Genomic DNA, 10,010 nt, shown 5'->3' with positions numbered 1-10,010 from the left:
ACTCCAACGCCTTGCCGGTGAGACAGGAGATGAGGGCTGAGACGCTCTCGTGTCCCGAGGGCGCCGGGTGGACGGTGGCGAGGTAGAGCTCCACCTGCAGCAGGAATCCTTGACACCCGGCAGTGGAGCCGTCGTACGCCCTCGGGAGCGAGAGCCGAATCCCACTAGGTTCCGGAGATGAGACGGGGGGGCTGACCGATGGGGCTGGTTCGGTTGGTGGAGGTGTGGGAACCCCGCTGGTCTCCCATCGGTGCAGAGTATTCATCACTCCCTCCAGGGCGTGACAGACCTGATTGATGCGGTCCTCCTGACCACGAAGACGTTCTGCCATCTCGGCTGTCGGCGTGGTCGCTCCTGCTGATTCCATGATTGATGCGTGATTCTGTCAGAGTGGTGTGTGTAGGTGAGTGGAAGGAATCAAGCGCAGGACCCAGGATGACTTCAACCGTCTTTAGTAATGTTCCCAAAGCAACGAGAACAAGGAGTAGCCAACCCAACCGGGTGGCGCACACAATTACGCACAAAACACACAGTGCGTCAAAACAAGAAAAGCGCACACAGTGCGAGCTCTCGGTAAAACACAACGAGAGAAATAATCCGAACTTCACAGAGGCAGGCTGACAATGAACAATCACGCATAACACCTGACCCAAACACACGAACTAAATAAGGGAAACAATTAATACACAAATAAGGGACAGGTGTTATGAAACAGACAAAACCAAAAGAACATGAAACATAGAACGGTGGCAGCTAGTACTCCGGAGACGACGACCGCCGAAGCCTGCCCGAACAAGGAAGAGGAGCAGCCTCGGCCGAAACCGTGACAGGGCACAGGGCCAGATTTGATGGGCTTTTTATTAGTGTCTAGCAGAGAGTCAATCAGCTCTTTAAAATCCGGTTTCAACTGTTCAGAGCTGCCCTTCATAATGTCATTAAAACACACATGGACTATGATAGAATCGATGTCCATTGCCTGGCGTAGTACATTCGGGAGCAGCTTAGTAATGTAATTTACTCAAGATCTGGGATAGGACATTATTTTTGCACCAGGAACAGTCACATTTCTTACCATGCAGCTGCCCAAAATCACGGCTGGTGAGAAGGACGAGGAAATCCGCCCACTCCCACGCTTCACAGGATGCAGGCCTCCGACAGATGGAGAAGGCCCGCTCGTTCCTGAGCAGGGACGGAAGGTTGCCGACGTCGACTTAGAAATCGTAGTAGTAGGCACTGCGGCCGCAGACACAGGTACCCCCAGCGACGAAGGTGCAGGAAGATTCAGAGAACCCTTTAAGGACGGGCCACAAGCAAGATAACTTGAGCCTGTAGCGCCTGGTGCAGGCCTCCGACAGATGGAGAAGCCCCGCTCGATCCAGAGCAAGGACGGAAGGTTGCTGACGTCGACTTCGAAAATCGTAGGGGGAGGTGTAGGAGTAGGCACATCGGCAGACACAGGTACCCCCGGTGACGAAGGTGGAGGAAGATCAGGCTCCAGGGCGGAGAAACGATTTGTTGTTTGTATCCGCACCGGTCCTCTCGTTGGGAGTGTAGACTGCTTTTTGCGGGAGACCGCTGTCTTCGGCTTCCACGGCTCGTGAACCACCTTTGTTGACATGCGACGATCATTGATTGCCATGCTCTTCTTGCTGTGCTCCTTCGACTCCGCTATCAAATGGGGGCGCTCCGGGCAACACCGTCCAGTCGAATAGTAGTGACGACTCAAGCAGCTGGCTCAAAGTGGAGGAGAGATTGACTTCATCACTACTTGTATTTGTGAGAGGTATTGACATGTTGAATGCACCGAGCTGTCTGTTTGAACTTCTGGCACCCAGCTCGGACACCCTTGCATACCCCTCAAGATATGCCACCAGAGGTTGCTTCACAGTCCCCAAGTCAAGAACAGACTATGGGAGGCGCACAGTACTACATAGAGCCATGACTACATGGAACTCTATTCCACAACAAGTAACTCATGCCAGCAGTAAAAAGATAAAAAATACACCTTATGGAACAGCGGGGACTGTGAAGCAACACAAAAGCAACACAAACATAGACACATGCATACAAACACACGATAACATACGCACTATACACACGTACACATGGATTTTGTGTTATAGATATGTTGTAGTAGAGTAGAGGCCTGAGGGCACACACTTATTATGTTGTGAAATCTGTAATGTTTTTAAAATGTATAACTGCCTTAATTTTGCTGGACCCCAGGAAGAGTAGCTGCTACCTTGGCAAAATAAGCTACTTTATGACAGATCCCTCACTTCCAAGGCAGTCATAGTCAATGAACTAATCACGTATCATAATCTTGATGTGATTGGACTGACAGAAACATGGCTCAAGCCTGTTTAATTTATTGTGTTAAATGAGGCCTCTCCTCCTGGTTACACTAGTGACCATATCCCCCGCACATCCCGCAAAGGCTGAGGTGTTGCTAACAGTTACGACAGCAAATTTCAAATTTCAAATAATGTATACGAAATGATTCAGTCTGGTTTTAGACCCCATCACAGCACTGAGACTGCACTCATGAAGGTGGTAAATTACATTTTAATGGCGTCAGACCAAGGCTCTGCATCTGTCCTTCTGCTCCTAGACCTTAGTGCTGCTTTTGACACCATCGATCACCACATTCCTATGGAGGGATTGGAAACCCTAATTGGTCTACACGGACAAGTGCCTGGTTTAGATATTATCTGTCGGAAAGATATCAGTTTGTCTCTGTGGATGGTTTGTCCTCTGACAAATCAATTGTTTGTTTCGGTGTTCCTCAAGGTTCCGTTTTAGGACCACTATTGTTTTCACTATATATTCTACCTCTTGGTGATGTCATTCGGAAACACAATGTCAACTTTCACTGCTATGTGGACAACACACAGCTCTACATTTCGATGAAATATGGTGAATCCCCAAAATTGCCTACCCTGGAAGCCTGTGTTTCAGACATAAGGAAGTGGATGGCAGCAAATTGTTTACTTTTAAACTCGGACAAAACAGAGATGCTAGTTCTAGGTCCCAAGAAACAAAGAGATCTGCTGTTGGATCTGACAATTCATCTTGATGGTTGTACAGTCGTCTCAAATAAAACTGTGAAGGACCTCAGCGTTACTCTGGAACCTGATCTCTCTTTTGACAAACTTATCAAGAATATGTATCTTCGTAACATTGCAAAAATCTAAAATGTTTGTCAAAAATGATGCAGAAAAGCTAATCCATGCTTTTGCAACAACTAGATTAGACTACTGCAATGCTCTACTCTCCGGCTACCTGGATAAAGCTCTAAATAAACTTCAGTTAGTGCTAAACACGGCTGCTAGAATCTTGACTAGAACCAAAATAATGTATCATATTATTCCAGTGCTAGCCTCTCTACACTGGCTTCCTGTTAAGGCTAGGGCTGATTTCAAGGTTTTACTGCTAACCTGCAACTAATTACATAGTCTTGCTCCTACCTACTGTATCTCTCCGATTTGGTCCTGCCGTACGTACCTACACGTACGCTACAGTCACAAGACGCATGGCCTCCTTATTGTCTCTAGATATTTCTAAGCGAACAGCCGGAGAAAGGGCTTTCTCCCATAGATCTCAATTTTTATGGAATGGTCTGCCTATCCATGTGAGAGAAGCAGACTCGGTCTCAACCTTTAAGTCTTTACTGAAGACTCTACAAGGGCATCTCTTCAGTAGGTCTTATGATTGAATGTAGTCTAGCCCAGGGGTGCGAAGGTGAACGGCAAGGCACTGGAGCGACGAACCGCCCTTGCTCTCTCTGCCTGGCCGGCTCCCCTCTCACCTCTGACCCTATTACTGGGTTACTAGTGCTCTTGCATGCCGTCCCTAGGAGGGGTGCGTCACTTGAGTGGGTTGAGCCACTGACGTGATCTTCCTGTCCGCTTTCGCACCCCCCTCAGGCTCGTGCGGTGGAGGAGATCTTCGTGGGCTATACTCAGTCTTGTCTCAGGGTAGTAAGTTGGTGGTCTGTTGATATCCCTCCAGTGGTGTTGGGGGCTGTGCTTTGGCAAAGTGGGTGGGGTCATAGTGGTTGGCCCTGTCCAGGGGTATCGTTGGATGGGGCCATAGTGTCCCCCCTCCCCCCCCTCCCCGTCTCAGCCTCCAGTATCTACTGTATGCTGCAATAGTCTATGTGCCGGGGGGCTGGGGTCAGTCTGTTATATCTGATGTAATTCTCCTGTCTTATATGGTGTCCTGTGTGAATTTAAGTATGCTCCCTCTAATTCTCGCTCTCTCCCTCTCTCCCTCCCCTCCCGGAGGACCTGAGCCCTAGGATCAGGACTACCTGGCCTGATGACTCCTGGCTGTCCCCAGTCCACCTGGTCGTGCTCCAGTTTCAACTGTTCTGCCTGCGGCTATGGAACCCTGACCTGTTCACCAAACGTGCTACCTTGTCCCGGACCTGCTGTTTTTGACTCTCTCTCTCTCTCTACCACACCTGCTGTCTCGACCTCTGAATGCTCAGCTATGAAAAGACAACTGACATTTACTCCTAAGGTACTGACCTGTTACACCCTCTACAACCACTGTGATTATTTTACCCTGCTGGTCACCTCAGAGCCTTGTTCCTCTCTAGGTTTCTTCCTAGGTTCCTGCCTTTCTAGGGAGTTTTTCCTAGCCACCGTGTTTCTACATCTGCATTGCTTGCTGTTTGGGGTTTTAGGCTGGGTTTCTGTATAAGCACTTTGTGACATCTGCTGGTGTAAAAAGGGCTTTATAAATACATTTGATTGAATTTGATTGTTAATATTCACACACAGGCCTAGTACTCAGTCATGTAGAATGACCTTTCGCTGGTCTATTGAGAGCTCATAAACGGCAATGAGTTTACCTGCCAGTACCATGCCTCATTAAGTTTGCTATGATGGCGTCAGCAAATGGTCAACAGCCTACATGTTGCCATCTTCGCTGGCTACCTGATATAAGTACATTGCCTATATCTACAAGTGGTTGCCTGGGTCATATTGCTTAAGGTTTGCATGTACATGAGTAGATATTTTTAATGTTGATGATTACCAGATGATTACTCATTTAGTTTCAGCGAGGGCACCCGGCAGTGCGTCTCCAGGGCGGCTGGGTTCATGCTGCTTACGGTTGCTAGGGAGAATATTCCCATATACCAAGATGACAGCTCATCTTGCCTCAAGCGAGGGTACCCAGACGTGCGTCATATGAGACATACGTTGCACAGCTCATCCTAGACATGGGTAATATTCACACAAGGTATACACAGTCTTGTAATGGTAGGATGACTAAGGCGCGTTCTGCCTTAGTTACACATCGTCGTGCTGTTTTGGGGGATTGGTATAGCTTACTGCCTGTAGGCTATTTTATATTGACGCTTTGCTTGGGCAGTGAGCTACCCTGAAGGAGCAGAGCCTATATCGCCAAGAGTTGCATTATTCATTCTTTAATATTTATTTTTATTTTTTATTTATTTTATTTAACCTTTATTTAACCAGGTAAGCCAGTTGAGAACAAGTTCTCATTTGCAACTGCGATCTGGCCAAGATAAAGCAAAGCAGTGCGATAAAAACAACAACACAGAGTTACATATGGGGTAAACAAAACGTACAGTCAATAACACAATAGAAAATCTATATACAGTGTGTGCACATGTAGTAAGTTATGGAGGTGAGGCAATAAACAGGCCATAGTGTAAAATAATTACAATTTAGTATTAACACTGGAGTGATAGATGTGCAGAAGATGATGTGCAAATAGAGATACTGGGGTACAAATGAGCAAAATAAATAACAATATGGGGATGAGGTAGTTGGGTGGGCTAATTACAGATGGGCTGTGTACAGGTGCAGTGATCAGTAAGCTGCTCTGACAACTGATGCTTAAAGTTAGTGGGGGAGATAAGAGTTTCCAGCTTCAGAGATTTTTGCAGTTCGTTCCAGTCATTGGCATCAGAGAACTGGAAGGAATGGCGGCCAAAGGAGGTGTTGGCTTTGGGGATGACCAGTGAGATATACCTGCTGGAGCGCATACTACGGGTGGGTGTTGCTATGGTGACCAATGAGCTAAGATAAGGCAGGGATTTGCCTAGAAGTGATTTATAGATGACCTGGAGCCAGTGGGTTTGGTGACGAATATGTAGTGAGGGCCAGCCAACGAGAGCGTACAGGTCACAATGTTGGGTAGTAAATTGGGCTTTGGTGAAAAAACGGATGGCACTGTGATAGACTACATCCAATTTGCTGAGTAGAGTGTTGGAAGCTATTTTGTAAATGACATCGCCGAAGTCAAGGATCGGTAGGATAGTCAGTTTTACGAGGGCATGTTTAGCAGCATGAGTGAAGGAGGCTTTGTTGTGAAATTGGAAGCCGATTCTAGATTTCACTTTGGATTGGAGATGCGTAATGTGAGTCTGGAAGGAGAGTTTACGGTCTAACCAGACACCTAGGTATTTGTAGTTGTCCACATATTCTAAGTCAGACCCGCCAAGAGTAGTGATTCTAGTCGGGCGGGCGGGTGCAAGCAGCGTTCGATTGAAGAGCATGCATTTAGTTTTACTAGCATTTAAGAGCAGTTGGAGGCCATGGAAGGAGTGTTGTATGGCATTGAAGCTCGTTTGGAGGTTTGTTAAGACAGTGTCCAATGAAGGGCCAGATGTATACAAAATGGTGTCGCCTGCGTAGAGGTGGATCTGAGAGTCACCAGCAGCAAGAGCGACATCATTGATATACACAGAGAATAGAGTCGGCCCGAGAATTGAACCCTGTGGCACCCCCATAGAGACTGCCAGAAGTCCAGAAAACAGCCCCTCCGATTTGACACATTGAACTCTATCTGAGAAGTAGTTGGTGAACCAGGCGAGGCAGTCATTTGAGAAACCAAGGCTATTTAGTCTGCCAATACGAATGCGGTGGTTGACAGAGTCGAAAGCCTTGGCCAGGTCGATGAAGATGGCTGCACAGTACTGTCTTTTATCGATCGCGGTTATTATATCGTTTAGGACCTTGAGCGTGGCTGAGGTGCACCCATGACCAGCTCGGAAACCAGATTGCATAGCAGAGAGGGTACGGTGGGATTCGAAATGGTTGGTGATTTGTTTGTTAACTTGGCTTTCAAATACTTTCGAAAGGCAGGGCAGGATGGATATAGGTCTGTAACAGTTTGGATCTAGAGTGTCACCCCCTTTGAAGAGGGGGATGACCGCGGCAGCTTTCCAATCTCTGGGGATCTCAGACGATACGAAAGGTAAGGTTGAACGGGCTAGTAATAGGGGTTGCGACAATTTCGGCGGCTAATTTTAGAAAGAATGGCTCCAGATTCAGATTCAGATTCAAATCCAGATTAAACATATTTCTACTTGATGTTTCCTTTCTGAACTATTGAAAGGTAGCTGATATGCATTTTTCTACATTGTAATGGACACAGTGCAACCTTTGTTAGCTTGGCTGCTGGCAGGCTTCGGTGCAGTATAGCAAAGCCAAGTCAACCCATGCTCATGGTTCTCACAGGGGAAGGGAAATGATAGGCTACAATGACTTTGCTCATGATCATGTACGCCGCAAATTAAATGTAACTATAATTTCCTTGAATTGTCTTTATTGGGTGCCTTTTCATTATCTGGATAGACACTTGTGGTTTCTAGCTAACGTTACACCAATCAACTACATTGAAATATGTTTCATTGTGTTTCCTTCTACACACACGTAGCTATGCGGTGATCCCTTGCCTGTTTCCTGAAGCGTGAGCTCACACACACCACAGTAACCACCAACCAGCCCAGCGGAAGCCCTTGATGAGTACCGCAGCGATTCCCCATTTTCCTAAAACACGTTGGCTATAAATAGGCTAGTTAACAAACTGTCAGTGGAAGCCCTCACTGCATGCTGACTCAGACGGTCAGGGTGGAAGTGATGTAGGCCAGTGGATAATATCGTAGTCTCATTCCCATGTTCTACTCCTTGATTGGTGGAGAGGTTAACTGTTTGTTTAGGCAATTTTTTTTGGCTTCTCCTAACCTGTGCAGTGGCAGGCAAGAAAAGACCCTTAGCATAGCCTCTTCTAGCCTGGGCATTTAGTGCCCTCTGTTGGAGAATAGTTATACTACTTGTTTGGAGATACTGCTTGTTTGGCCCATGATATTCGGAGATTTGCTATAAAAAGCAAGGCCCATGGTCATTAGGACATGCAAAGAAAAACATCTTCAAACATTTTGCAATTTGAAAACAAAAATGTGTATTTCTTATCGGTCGAAGTATACCCTCCATGTTTCAGTCTGTTTTCGTCTGTTTGGTGCCTACTAAACACAACTCGGGACTATACCCTGTGAGTGTATAGGAGTAATGGTGCCAGATCTCAACATGGCTGTTGTCCAAAGAATTCGAGCGGATGAGAAAAAAAATGGTGTCTGCCTTCTCTCCCTCTCCAATTTCATTCTGGTACTGCTCAGCCACAAGCTCTTGGTCTGCTCTGCCTAGCATTTTTTTTTCCTTCATCACTATTCGGTTGTAATTGTTTTTTTTTGTCATTTAGCAGACGCTCTTATCCAGAGCGACTTACATGAGTCATTTAGCAGACGCTCTTATCCAGAGCGACTTACATGAGCAATTAGGGTTAAGTGCCTTGCTCAAGGGCACATCAACAGATTTTTCACCTAGTCGGCTCGGGGATTAGAACCAGCGACCTTTCGGTTACTGGCACAACATTCTTAACCACTAAGCTACCTTTAGCCTACACCACCCACAGTTGTAGGTAGGCAATACATAGGCTACTGTGAAATTAATTTTATTTTTTCTTGGAATAGAAACACCATAATATAAATCAATTTAATTAAGCTAAAATATCAGAAAGAAATCATAAAAAGTAAAGGCCAGTATCAGCTTTTTTTCATAAATAAAATAAAATAAATAATTTCAAACTGCAGCGGTCAAATTATTTGCTCACAGAAGCAAGAACCAACAAGCTTGACATATGCATTGAGCATGGGAATTATTATTTATGATTTCTTTCTGATATTTTAGCTTAATTAAATTGATTTATATGATGTTTTTTCTATTCCGAGAAAAACAAAAATACATTTTACAGTAGCCTATATATTGCCTACCTAAAACATATTTTAATACATTTGAAGTCCTTCACAATAGAAACTACATATCCTAATGTTAGAAAGTAGAATATAAACTATATATAGGCTACTGTGGGTGGGGTAGGATAAATAATTACAACCGAATAGCCCCAATTAAAAGAATAGTGATAAAGGAAATGAAAAATGCTAGGCAGAGCATGCCCAGAGCTTGTGGCTGAGAAGAACCAGAGCGAAATTGGAGCACAGAGAGAAGGCAGACACCATTTTCTAAGTCTGCTCGAATTACACTCTACTCCTCACTCTACACTTACATGCTCTGGCATTCTCAAGCTCATTTGAATGACTTTGTATCTCATTCGAACGACTTAGTATCTTGTTTGAACGACTTAGTAACTGGCATTCAAAAGCAGCCCTGCCTTAGGCTATCGAAGAACTGTCAATGAACAATCATATCAATGGATGGAATCAGGGAATGAATGGCTGCAGCAACCGTCACATGGTCTGCAAGCTGCTTAACATATGAGGCATAATTAGACAAAATAACAAAATAGCTTGTTCAAACGACTTTGTATCTCATTCGAACGACTTAGTATCTTGTTTGAACGACTTAGGAAAAGAAACAACTTAGTATCTCGTTTGAACTTTTTAAACAATAATTTTTTTTACTAAGTCATTCAAATTAGATACTAAGTCGTTTGAACAAGATACTAAGTCGTTCGAATGAGATACAAAGTCGTTTGAACAAGCTATTTTGTTATTTTGTCTAATTATGCCTCATATGTTAAGCAGCTTGCAGACCATGTGACGGTTGCTGCAGCCATTCATTCACTGATTCCATCCATTGATATGATTGTTCATTGACAGTTCTTCGATGTTCAAACAAGCATTCCAAGTCTTCGTTTTTTGTTATTGTTGTCCACAATCACAAAATAAGTGT

This window comes from Coregonus lavaretus (assembly GCF_964263955.1).
Source record: "Coregonus lavaretus genome assembly, chromosome: 19".
NCBI lineage: Eukaryota > Metazoa > Chordata > Actinopteri > Salmoniformes > Salmonidae > Coregonus > Coregonus lavaretus.
Note: the sequence above shows the minus strand (reverse complement) of the source record.